This window comes from Amblyraja radiata, chromosome 1 (assembly GCF_010909765.2).
Source record: "Amblyraja radiata isolate CabotCenter1 chromosome 1, sAmbRad1.1.pri, whole genome shotgun sequence".
Taxonomy (NCBI): Eukaryota; Metazoa; Chordata; class Chondrichthyes; order Rajiformes; family Rajidae; genus Amblyraja; species Amblyraja radiata.
The window spans coordinates 69,690,967-69,704,881 of NC_045956.1; the positions used below are offsets into that span (position 1 = coordinate 69,690,967).

General features: G+C 44.8%; 1 protein-coding gene across 2 annotated transcripts in view; it reads left to right on the forward strand.

Moving 5' to 3' along the window:
• Positions 1-13,915, forward strand: part of fras1 (Fraser extracellular matrix complex subunit 1) — a 518,669-nt gene that overhangs the window by 144,092 nt on the left and 360,662 nt on the right. The gene's annotated exons all lie outside the window — the stretch shown is intronic.

Sequence of the window (13,915 nt, forward strand, 5' to 3'; positions counted from 1 at the left end):
TGTTGCATGCCATATATCTGACTGATGCACCATGAGGTGGAACTGAGGTGTGAAGACGGTGTTGGTGGCAGTACACTGTCACTCAGGTCCAGTGTTCCTGGTTTGGTCCTGACCTCAAGTTTCCCTGGGTGCACTGGATTCTTCACACATCCCAAAGATATGCAGGTTAATCACTTTCATAAATTATGGTGGTAGAGGAATGAGGGATTAGTGGCAGTGTGAGATTGCTCTGAGAACTAGCACAGAATCGGTGGACATAATGGCCACCTCCGATGTCATAACAAAATATGAGAACCATAACTTACAGGAGAATATCGAGCACTACAGCAGTGGAACAGGACCTTCGACCCACAATGTCCGCACCAGACATCAAGCCGAATCAAAATAATCCCCTCTACCTGCGTGTGATCCAGGCACGTACCGTGAGTAATTACTCAGGGTAGGCAGTCAGTCAGCTTTAGAAAAAAACTTAAACCGCGCATGCGCAGATTGTTATCTCCGTAAAAATAAAAAATAAAAATAAAAACAGTAACAATTCAATTTGCCCAAGGCTTCCTAGTCTCCTTTATTCTGAATTACTGAATGAAGGGGGGGGGGGGGGGGGGGGGGAAGGGTGATGGCAGGTGGAGAGATGGTGGGAAAAACGGGAGCACAGGGAAAAGTTGAATCAGTTGTCATCTTATTGAATGACAACACATGTTCAAGGGACCAATCGGGGGGAGAGTTCCTTTCACAGCGTGTGGAGAGTCTGTACCTGGGGTAAAGTTACGGGGAGAGCAGGAGTGTGAGAAGGAGGGGGTCGGGGATAATGGCAGTAACTCACTCACTCACTGCTGCCGCAGCTCAACGGGCTCGAAGCCACCGCATTGTGGCCGGGGATAGAAGCAACTCGGGGAGCTGTGAGCAGCCACGGGACCCGACAGCAAAACTGGCGGCCACTTCAGCGCCTTCTGCTGGCCTGCTCGCCTCTGGCAGTGGTCTCCGTCTGAACACCTCTCACCTGCCGTTCGCTCATGTCAGCCGCTTCCTGCAAATCCTTAAATTCCCACTGCCGAGTAACCTCAATCGCGCTGTTGGAATTTAAGGACATGAGTAAGGCCAGCGAGCGGCAGGAGAGAGGTTTTTAGACGGAGAGCTGCCAGAGGTGAGCGGAGGCCGGCAGAAGGTGCTGAGGTGGCGGCCGGTTCTGCTGTCCGGCCCGGCGGCCGCTCGCAGCCACCCGAGCTACTTCTCCCCCCCGCCTCAATGTGGTGACTCTGTGCAAGGAGCGTCGCAAGTGGGTTACTGGTATGATCCAGATCCCCTCATTCACAATGCTCCTACCCTCCCCGCAGTTTTACCCCGGGCCGGACTCCTCAAACGCTGTGAAAGGAGCTCTCCCCACACCCCGGGAAATACGGTATTTAAAAACATCACCAAGAAATGTACTTACCACATCATTGGGACACGAGCTCCATTCTTCTCTCTCTGTTTCCTAAGATACTTAAAAAAATGCCAATCCATATTTGAAAACCCCGCCAAGAAACTAGCGCTGCGCATGCGCAGTAGGCTGCTGCACCTGCGCAGTGCTGCAAAGGCAGAATTTCTGCTGCCTTCAGCTCCGCTTGAAATTGACGTCTTCCAGCAGCGCTGACGGCATGTGGGCTGCACAGATCTTCAAGGGTTACAAGCGCTGTGGATGAAAGGCACGGAGAATTATGCCTACATAAGAGATCGATCTCTTAGATAGGCATAATTCGCCCATGCCTTTACTATTTATATTTAGTAATTACTATGTTATAATTTTAGTCAGGGTAGGCAGTGCCTACCTTGCCTACCCTTACGGCACATGCCTGGTGTGATCCATATTCCTCCATTCCCTACATACCTATGTGCCCATTGAAAAGCCTCTTAAATGCTGCTAGTGCGTCCGCTTGTACCACCATCACTGTTCCAGGCACCTCTACTCTTCGTGTGCCTTTGTTGCTCTCTGTGCTATACCTTCTAGTTTTTGACGTTTACATCCTAGAAGAAAGGTTATGACTGTCCACCCTATCTACCCCTCACATAATTTCATATAATTCTGTCAAGTCTCCCCTCAGCCTCCGACGCTCCAGAGAAACCAAACCAAGTTTATCCAACCTCTGCTTATAGTTAACACCTTCTAATCAAGGAAGCATTCTGTAAACTTGTTCTGCTCCCTCACCAAATGTGCTTGCACATCGTTCCTCTAATGGGGAGGGAAGAAGATGGGGGAGGGGTTGGTGATGGGCCGATATTTTGGAGCACGTTGACAGGTCCAGTGAATGGAATTTGGCATTTGATGCCTTCGGGAGTTTCTGGAACAGAGTTGTTTAGATAGTATTTTCAAACTCTCCCCATCACCGTACCAGATTATTGTTTTGACTTAAATGTTGTTATAAGATAAAATAATTAGGTGAGCCATACAATGCATTGTTGATGCCGTGGTTTCATTTTGCATGATCATTATTGCATGGTTGCATGATTATTTTGTATGCCTCATCTTTTCATTGACTTGCAGCAGTCACAATACCCTCTTGGTGCACATATGTACATTCCATAAATTAGGAAATTGAGATATTTGTGCTTATGATTTAGGTGCTGACTGATTCTTCATGATGAAGGTGCAAGTCCTGAAAATCAGCCTGATTTTTGGTATACTGATTGAAGACATCTCAACAGTCAAGAATGTTTAATTGTCATATGTACTGACAATGCAGCAATTAAATTATTTCTTGCAGAAACATAATTGGCCTGTAAACACAGTATTCATAGAAAGCATAATAAACAAAAATGAAATTAAAAACCTCTAACATTAAAGCAACAAATCCTTGGCATGTATTTGAAATTGCTCCAATATGCTCATTGCTCAGATCTCTTTTGAAAATTGTATTGCACCCCTGGAATTTAAGTTAGCTCTACTAAAATATGTCATGTAAGTGGCGAACTCAGCAATATTTTTTTGATAGAGACAAATATGTCTCAGGAGATGGGAATAATAACACATCACTGAGTTATCACTTTCAGAAATGAAGTGGTGTGTGATTTAAAATCAATGTTTCTTCAAATCTATTATGGATTACCAACTTTTTTTCAATTCTCAATTAATTTTCTTGTGAAAAACAATATTGGATATTATATAGTTCTTATGAATGATATTCAAAAGATCTAAAAAATGATTGATTAGATCCAAAATATATTGTTATATGTAATAACAAGAGTTACTTCCCTTTCTCCAGCAATGCATCCAACACAGTGGGAATTTCCAACACAATAGGTATTCCGTACACAAATTGTATTTAAAAAATATAAAAATATGAAAATGAAGCATGGCTCTAACTCTTGGAGCATTTTCCTCTAACAGTCTATTGACTTTAGTTTCCCAAGTCTCCTTGATGCCACCCTCCAAGTAATGCTGTCTTATTGTCCAGGACAGTCACTGATATGTTGTATGCTGAATTCGCTCTTTGGCTTGTGTTTGGACCAAGGCTGTGATGAGGTGTGGATCGAAATGGTCCTGATGAAACTCAAGAGCTGGGTTTAAATAAGTAGATTATTTGAGTGTAAATATCACTGATGATGTCGCCTGCTGTCAGTTTGCTGATGATTGGGAATTGACTAGGTAGCAAATAGTTGTTTTCATTGAGAGAGAAAAGGATCTGCAGATGCCGTAGAACACAAAGTGCTGGAGTAATTCAGTGGGTCAGGCAGCATCTGTAGATGGATGGGCAAAATCTTGGGCCAGGACCCTTCTTCAGATTTCAGTTGGTTTAATTTGTTCTGGTTTGAGTGAATGGAATATTCCTGGTCAAATTTCCACACTAGTGGATGGATGCCGACATTGTCACTGTACTGGAGCAGCTTGGCTTGAGGTGCACTTCATCCTGGAGACCAGACCTTCCGTTTTACAGTTGGGATGTTGGCTGGTCCCATATCGCGTACCGTATCCTGTGCACCCTGCCACTTCTTTGTATATTTAAAAATAAGTCAAATTTAATTTTTAAAAAGTGGTTTCTGTATTGGTGGTAGTGATCTCAGGGGAATGTCGAAATGGATCATCTCTTTGTCATTTCTAGTTGAACACGGGCGTGAATGTCCAAGAAGACCCTCCTCCTGTTAGCAGTTTAGTTGTCCAACAACCTCAACGAGTTGAGGTAGCAAAACTGTAGATCTTCCAACCCAATTGTTGCAACTGAGATTGCCTTCACGTGACTATTCCCTGCAGGTTTTTCTGTGAGTACTTTGGGCAGCTCAGTGGCGCAACGGTAGAGTCGCTACCTCACAGTGGCAGAGATGCGGGTTCGATCCTGACCACGGGTGCTGTCAGTACAGAGTTTGTACGTTCTTCCTGTCACTGTGTGGGTTTTCCCTGGGTGCTCTGGTTTGCTCCCACATTCCAAAGACATGCGAGCTTCTAGGTTAATTGGCATCTGTAAATTGTCCCTCGTGTGTGGGATAGAACTTGTGTACGGATGATCATTGCTCAGCATGCACTCAGTGGGCTGAAGAGCCTGTTTCCACACTGTGTCTCCAAACTAAAGTAAACTTCATTTTGAACTGCCACAGATGATATTTGCCATTTTGCACATTTGTGGAGCATGTATTTTGTGTGAAGATGGTTTCCACAGTGACCAAGGGATAGTTGTTGCTGTGTCTAAGGATGGATGCATCTTCCACTGGGAGATTGATTGGGACAAGGACAGAGAGGTTTACTGCAGACACCATTTTGACAATTTATGTCACTCAGGGCTTGGTCACTGCTGACACTACTGACACTGCTTAGCATTTCTTGGTGAAGGAAATGTAGTTCCCCACCCAGACTACATCATGTGCCCTTATTGCTCTCTGTGCTGTTCAATATGCAGTAGGAACACTTATTCATCAGCTGAACGAGGGCAGCAGGTGAGACGGGAGGATCTTTCCTTGAACCTGTTAAAGCTGATGCCATTTCACAGACTGTGGAGTCATTATAGAGGCTACTCCCTCCTGCCTGTGCCGCTGTGCCTCTCATGCATATATTTTATTGGTGGGGGAGGATGTACCCAGAGATTGAGCTGAGAGTCTGACATTTTATCTGTAAAGTTTAACTTTGCATATAACGTGATTCCTTGACTGGTCTTTGGGACAGCTTTTCTTATTACATATCAGCCAGATCTGGTAACTTGGGTGGATTTCCACCCCTGAATAAAACCTGGAGCGGGTGTTTGGGGAGGCTGGTAATTTCAATTGCATCAATAATAATGAAGCGTGATGCTTTCAAATTCTGTTAAAAAAATACTTCTTCTTCTTTTCGTGTCTTTGAAGCTGGTTGACTATATGACAGTTTCCCATTCCTTTACACAGTCCTTTGCGTTTTTGTTGAACACTGCAAGATCCTTTGAGCTGCACTGGTTGGGTAGTAGGGGGCAGACAAGGCAGTGCTGCATTGTATGGTCCTCTTCTTCACATTCACATACTGAGTGTCATGTTGTTCATGCTGTAGACAACACCATTCACGTACATTCCACCATACCTTTGTTCCCTTGGGCTGCATCTAACTCTTAGGAAGTAATTGGTTATGTTCTGAATTTACAAGATCAATTAAACTGTCCATTGGTTCTGGTTATAACTTTGTTGCACTTATTGGGCAAATAAATAGTACTGATGTGTGTAAGACAAGATTTAAACAGCTTGTTGCAAGTTTGCAATAGCATCATGTTCCAACCATATGTTGATATTTTTATAGTTTCAATATTAAAATACTGCATTGAATTTTTGGAGGATTGATCTGAAAAAAAGGAGCAGTTGCTTGCCAAGAGCATCTAAAATCTGCTTTTATGAACAGATCTTGATTCTCTGAGACCAGGTGCTTGCAACAGATTTCCACCTTATAATCATGAGAAGTATTACTGTGGCTGGAAAATAAGACCTTTGTTTGAGTTGTATCTTTGAAACATCAATCCCATGATAGCAATAGGCACTGCAGACACTGCCGTACAAAGTTAAGCTTGTGGTGCCAAAAGGAATTTATAAAATAAACATCTTTATGTCACAGTAGTCTTCAGAATGATTTAGGGAATTATCCAAACCACACTCACAATTTAAATCTTTAGAAAATGAATTAAATTATTTTTTAAATAAAGCATTTCTTTGCATTCTTTAAAATGGTTGTAATGTGTTATTCTTTAGTATTCAAAGGAAAAATATAATTTCCCATGTGCTCACAAATATATCGCATCATTTTGAACTGCTGTGAACAGCTGATTTTTGCTACTGTGGAGTTCTTGATACTGATCTTGATACTGCACTCTATTGTGTGACTTGAGAAAGATACTGCAACCTACAGTGAGATACAGGTATTTAGTAAAATATCACTGGGATATAGTGATGAGCAATAATAAGGCAGAGAGAGAGATGTCTACACCATTTCTTGAACGTGAACCTTAATAAAAATTGAGTTGTACTAAAGCAGTGGGAGAACATTAGTCATAACTAATGACAGAGAAACCCAAGCATTATTTTAGGAAGTATTGCATGTTTTATAAGGCTCATTGCTTTCAATAATGATCAATTAAAGACACAGTGGCTTTGCGCAACATGTTGCTGAGTGGATGACCCCAAATTACAGAAAAGTCATCATATTCCCATAGAATCATAGCACAGAAAAAGCCCTCCAGCCTCTCTCCATCCATGCCAATCTTTTTGCCCAGCTGCACTAATCGCATTTACCTGCATTAGGATTATATCCTTCTGTGCCTTGCCCATTTAAGTGTCTGTAAATGTCTCATAGCTGGTAATTGTATCTAACTCCACCACCTCCGCATGTAGTGTGTTCTAGACCACAATCACTTTCTGTATAAAAATACTTGGCCCTCAGAGATCCACTTTGAAGCTCCTTCCTCCCATGAAATTCTCTGCCCTCTTGTCTTTGATACCCTAACCATGGGGAAAAAAGGTATTTACCATCTATCCTATCTATGCCCCCATCATCTACCATGCCTCGATCAGGTCATACAGGGTGGGGGAAACATTATGATAGATTTTAACTGATTGAGGTCTGCTGGTCAGGAAGGTCTGAGGCCCAGATGTTAGGGATATTCTGGTGTTGAAGGCTGAGCCGTAGTCAATGAACAACATCCTGATGAAGGTGATACCTTATTGTCTAGGTGATCTACAGTTGAATGGAGTGCAAGATAGATTCCACACCAGGGCATCGGAGATGTCCTCATTCTTCAGGGAACGGGGGTTTCCCTCTTCTACCACAGATGAGGCTCTCACCAGGGTCTCTTCTATACCCGTGACTCTGCTCTCATTCCCCATCCGCCCACTCGTAACAAGGGCAGAGTCCCCTTGTCCTCGCCTTCCACCCTACCCACCATCACATACAACAAATAATCCTCCAACATTTTCGCCACCTCCAACGTGATCCCACCACTTGCCACATCTTCCCATCTCCTCCCCAAGAAATGCTACACTTGTCGCTTTACCTCCCCTCTTGACTCCATTCAAGGACCCAAGCATTCTTTCCAGGTGCGGCAGAGGTTCACCTGCACCTCCTCCAACCTCATCTATTACAGTCAGTTGCTCTACATCGGTGAGACCAAGCGTAGGCTTGGCGATCGCTTCTGAACACCTCCGCTCGGTTCGCAATAACCAACCTGATCTCCCGGTGGCTCAGCACATCAACTCCCCCTCCCATTCCGAATCCAACCTTTCTGTCCTGGGCCTCCTCCGTGGCCAGAGTAAAGACCACCGTAAATTGGAGGAACAGCACCTCATATTTCGCTCGGGCAGTTTGCACTCCAGCGGTATCAACATTGATTTCTCTAATTTCAGGTAGTCCTTACTTTCTCCTTCCCTTCTCAGCTCTCCCTCAGCTCTCTGGCTCCACCTCTTCCTTTCTTCCTCCCCCCCGCCACAGTCTGAAGAAGGGGTTTGGCCCGAAACGTTGCCTATTTCCTTCGCTCCATAGATGCTGCCTCACCCGTTGAGTTTCTCCAGCATTTTTGTCTGCAAGATAGATGACATGCTTTGTTGACTTAGTTTTCCTGCGAGCAATCAGATTGTCCGGGAATGGCGCCGTGAGCCGCCAGCCTCGCCAGCAGCTGTTCTTCCTTTCCACTTTTTTTGTTTTTAGTTTGTCTAAAAATGTGTTTTAGTGTGTGGGGGTGGGGGCGGGAATTGGGGGAAACTTTTAGTCGCATACCTCGGTGGAATGCGACTTTTCTCCCAGTTGCATTTCGCCCTTCCTTGCGGCCAAACAGCTTGGATTGGTGCGGCCTTTCCCGGAGTCGGGTCCAGAGCTTCAGTGGCCTATAACATACTGAAGCCGGGGTCTGCGGAGCTTCTAGCCGCGGGTGCGGTGTGGACTTTAAGAGCTCCGATCGCTGGCCTGCGATCTATAACATCGTGAACCGGGAAGGAAGCGTCCGATTCGGGACCTCCAAGCCGCGGAGTGTCCGTCCGTCCCGACGTCGGAGTTTCGAGCATCCCGACGAGAGGGCCTGTACATCGGGCCATCCATAGTGGCGACTGTGGAGGGTTCATGGCCCCGACCATGGATGAACAAAGGAGGATGACTGACAAAGTAATTGCCTTCCACCACAGTGAAGAATGTTGATTCCACTGTGGTGGATGTTCATGTTATATTATATTGTGTATTGTGCTCTTTTGTTTGTATGGGTGTATGGTAAAGGGCCTGTCCCACGAGCATGCGACCTGCATGCGGCGAGCGCGACCAAACCGGAAGCCGGGGCCGCGCGGAGGTCGTGTGATCCCCGTACAGGGCCGGTCCCACCAGCATGTGCCTGCATGCGGCGAGCGCGACCAAACCGGAAGCAGGGGCCGCGCGGATGTCGAGTGAGTGATGTGAAGTTCGAGTGAAGTCCGCGCGTATGTCGAGTGAGTGATGTGAAGTTCGAGTGAAGTCCGCGCGTGACGTACGGTGTCGAGACGTTGCGCACACTCATCGAGGCGGCTGCGGGCCGGCAGGCTGTTGCCGCGCGGAATTTTTGAACACGGTCAGCTTTTCGGAGCCCCGCGCGATGTCGGGACCAGCCCCACACAACTCCATACGGCTCCGGCGATCGAAGTGGGACCGGCCCCGCGAGGCCGTACGGCTCAAGCGACCACATTAGGTCGTGCTCGTGGGACAGGCCCTTTAGTCAAATTCCACTATATTAGTGCATGTGGCAATAAATGTGAACTTGAACTTGGAAGATTGATTTAGATGTGGCCTGTTAACAGTCATTCAACATAATTTATTGTTCTGCTTTTTCAGATTTAGAGATGCAGCGTGGAAACAGGCCCTTTGGCCCACTGAGTCTGTGCCAACCGGCTATGACCTGTACATGAATTCTATCCTACACATTAGGGGTAATTTACAGAGGGCCAATTAACCTACAAACCTGCACGTCTTTGGAATGTGGGAGGAAAACAGAACACCAGGAGAAAACCCACGTAGATACAGGGAGAATATACAAACTCCATACAGACAGCACCCATAATCAGGATCTAACCCATGTTTTTGATGCTGTAAGGCAGCAACTCTACTGCTGCATCACCGTGTTACCCTTCCATTATGCTCGATGTTAAACCTATTAGGCATTCAGACATATAACTTTATTAGTAACTAAATAGTGGGGGGGGAGGAGACAAACTGGAAATATAAGGATGGAGTTAAAGGGAAAGAGAGAATAAGAAAAGTTAAGAAAGACACCAGAATTAGCGTGGCAGAAAGCTCAGGAAGGGATAGGAGAGTATGGCCAAGTGAAATAGGAATCGATGTGAAAGGTGAGGGGAGTAATGGATTAAAAGTATTATATATGAATGCATGAAGTATAAGAAATAAAGTGGATGAGCTTGAGGCTCAGTTATAAATTGGCAAGTTTGATGTTGTGGGAATTACAGAGACATGGCTACAAGAGGACCAGGGCTGGGAACTGAATATTCAAGGGTATACGTCCTATTGAAAAGACGGACAGGTGGGCAGAGGGGGTGGGGTAGCTCTGTTGGTGACGAATGAAATTCAGTCCCTTGCGAGGGGTGACAGAATCAGGAGATGTAGAGTCAGTATGGATAGAAGTGAGGAATTGTAAGGGTAAAGATACCCCAAAGGGAGGTATCTACAGGCCCCCAAACAGTTGCCTGGATATAGGGTGCAAGTTGAATCAAGAGTTCAAATTGGCATGTTGCAAAGGTAATGCTCCGGTTGTTATGGGAGATTTCAACATGCAGGTAGACTGGGAAACTCAGGTTGGTACTGGACCCCAAGAAAGGGACTTTGTAGAGTGCCTCTGAGATGGATTCTTAGAGCAGCTTGTACCGGAACCTACCAGGGAGAAGGCAATTCTGGATTTAGTGTTCTGTAATGAACCGGATTTGAGAAGGAAACTCGAGGTAAAGGAGGCTTTAGGAGGTAGTGACCATAATATGGTCAGGTTTAATAGTAAGATTAAACGAGAACTTACCAGTTTGAAGTTTGATCTGTATTTTATGAGGAGTTACGGTGAGGGATTACGTGAAGAGCCCGCTCAGCACCAATGCGCGGCATACTTCAAAGCAGCGGTGTGGAATCACAGATAGACACAGTTATTGAAATAAACATAGTAAAGAAAAGGAGACCTCAGTTATCAGTTTGACCCATATTATTGAGGGTGGGAGTGGAGGGCACGTAATCCCTCATCGTAACTCCTCATAAAATACAGATCAAACTTCAAACTGGTAAGTTCTCGTTTAATCTTACTATTTTACTTCGAAGTCACGTGAGTGACTACGTGAAGATTTTAAAGCTCTGTGATTTCAAACCGTGTAACAGTTCTTACTTCACTCACTGCCGAAGTCCTTGAGGGAGGAAGTGTGTTATCGTAATCAACCAATGAATCTGTTTGTAAAAACAACAACGGTATTTATTAACAATTAAATTGCTCCCCTGGGCTTAAATTAAATATTTGCAGACTGTAAAATTTTCTCTGCAAATAAAGCAGGTTTTGCCAACGGCTTATTATATAAAGTTCTGAACTTCTTTCCCCCGACCATCCTGCTGTAGCCAGGATGTGGTCTATAGGCACGTCCATTCTTTTGGCCGTCGACGTGGATGCTGCCCTGGTGGAGTGAGATTTGTACATGTTAGTGTTTATACTAACAGCTTTTAGCACCTGCTTGAGCCATCTCGAAATGGTTTGGCTCGTCACCCGACCATAAGGTTTTTTGTGACTGACCCATAAGGCTTTTTCACTCCCTCGAATTATTTTGATTGTGTCTATGTAGGACAGTAGGTGGGTCATGGCACATAACCGTGGTTCTGGCGGGTAAACCCGGAATTCCACGACTGGGTTGGGTGTTCCTGGTCTGCTCTGTTTGATCAGTCCCTGGATAACGAAAGAGACCTGGTCTGGAGCTAAGATCATGTTGTCCAGTCGCAAAAGGTGTAGTGACTGGACCCTCTGTGCAGATACAAGTGCCATCAGCATGATAGTCTTGAGCATAGATTGTTTCAGGGTGAGGGACCTGGCTGGTGGCCATCCCCTGAGGTATGTCATGACCACACTGATATCCCATATATGGGTGTACCTTGGTCTGGGGGGGTTAGAGTTGTAAATTCCCTTCATTAGTTTAACCACCAGCGGGTGGGACCCCTTGGCCTGATGTCCTGGTGCCTGAGTTAAATAGGCAGACAGAGCACTTCTAGCTGTGTTGATGGCACTGTAGCTGAGTCCTTCAACGTGGTGAAGGGCTGCCAGGAACTCCAGTACGTTGGTAACTGTTGCAGTTGAGTAGGTGGTCCCTGTATCCAAGCAGTACTTCTCCCACTTTTTGATGCTGGACAAATACTGTTTTCTTGTGGATGTTCGGTGGGATGCTGACATGGTGTTGACGGTTTTTTCTGACAATCCCAGTCCCAGTAATGGTCTTTTCAAAATCTGCAACCCAGGAGTTTGATTTTATCATGGCATGGGTGGCTTATGCCGGATACTGGGTGGGTTAATAATTCTGGGTTACTGGGAAATATCATCGGGGTTTCAACAACCATGTCGTGGAGTAATGGGAACCATGGCTGTATAGGCCAGTCGGGTACTATCAATATACCTGAAGCAGAGTCCATTTGTATTTTTGCGTAGTACCCGGCTGATGAGGCAGAAGGGAGGAAATGCATAGAAGAAGAAATTTCCCCAATCCAGCGCGAACGCATCTACCGCTGCTGCCTCAGGGTCTGGTTCCCAAGCGACATACATAGGTACCTGGTGATTTAGCCTTGACGCAAATAGGTCGATATCTGGCGTTTTAGCAAACACTTTGGGGTTTAACATCCATTCGGTGTTGTCATTAAATTTGCGTGACCTGGTGTCTGCCACTGTATTTAGCTTACCTGGCAGGTAAGTTGCTGATAGCCAAATATGTCTTTCGACACACCATTGCCAGATTGTGTTGACCAATTTGTCGCATGATATCGATTTTATGCCGCCCATGTGGTTAATATAGGCCACCACCATATTATTGTCTATTTGTAACCGAACATGCAAGTGATGCATATTTGATGCATATGCTTTTAAACCGTAAAAGGCACCCAACATCTCTAGATAGTTAATGCCCAGTGTAAGTAGTAACGATGACTCTGGGTTAGTCTATCTACCAACTGTGCTGGATATGGAGTTAGTTGCTCCCCAGCCTTGAGCACTGGCATCTGTTTGGATAACTAAAGTAGGGTTAACGATGATGATAGGGCTGGAACTATGCCAACCGTTTTCTGCCCACCACTGTAGCTCTGATATTGCTTCAGTGGGTAATTTCATGATACGATCATAATGACCTGCATGTCGTTTTAGTGCCTGTACCTTTGCTCTTTGTAAGTTTTGATAGTGCAAAGGTCCAAATTGTGTAGCCGGAAATGCTGCTACCATTTTCCCAATTACTCTTGCTACTTGTCGAATAGTTGGTCGCTCGTTGACCATTAAATTGTTACATGATTGTGCCAATTCAGTTGTTTTGTCTTTTGGCAAAGTTACAGACATGTGGACTGAGTTAATAGTGAAGCCTAAGTAGTCCATGGTTGTGGACTTCAACTTAGATTTATCTGGATGTAAGACAAATCCCAAGGTTTCAAACAATTGTTTGGTAGCTGACACAGCTGATATAGCCAATTCCATGGTTTAGGCTACTATTAAGATATCATCAAGATATGCCATGACAATATATTTTTGTCTCCTTAATATTGCCAGGGCTGGTTTTAGTATCTTGGTGAATAATCTTGGGGCTGATGTTAACGCGTTGGGTAACACTTTAAACTGCCATAGTTGCCCCATCCAGGTAAATTTCAGGTATCTGCGATGGTCCTTATGAATGGGTACTGAATAATAAGCATCTTTGAGGTCAATGCTTGCCATGAAGTGTCCTTTGGAAATCAGTTGTTTGGCAGTAACAAACGTTTCCATTTTGAAATGTACATACTTAACAAACATATTTAGTGAAGTTAAGTCAATGATGATGTGACATCCACCATCCTTTTTAGTTCTAGTAAATATATTAGACACAAATTCCAAGGGTTCATGTTTTGTTTTTTCAATGATACCCTTAGTGATTAGTCTCACCAGTACAGCTTGTCCCTCTCGTTTTTCTTTAACTGAGAGGGATAAACCTCTCTGCTGAACTGGTGGCAATTTTTCTAGTGCAAACTGTATTTTGTATCCACGAATGCTATTGAGTATATACTTGTCATTCGTGATAGACTCCCATGCTTTCTTAAGTAATCTCCCCCCTGTTAGTATAGCGCCCCTACTTTCTATATGCTGGTAGGAACCAGACCCACCTACCTCCATGGTTATGGGTGTTTCTTCTGCTTCTTCGCAGGATGACGAGTCTTGTGCGTTGTCTGACGTGTTGGTGAGGTTTGGGGTTGGCGCATTTTCCATGGGGTCCGCTCTGGGCCTTGGCCTAAAAA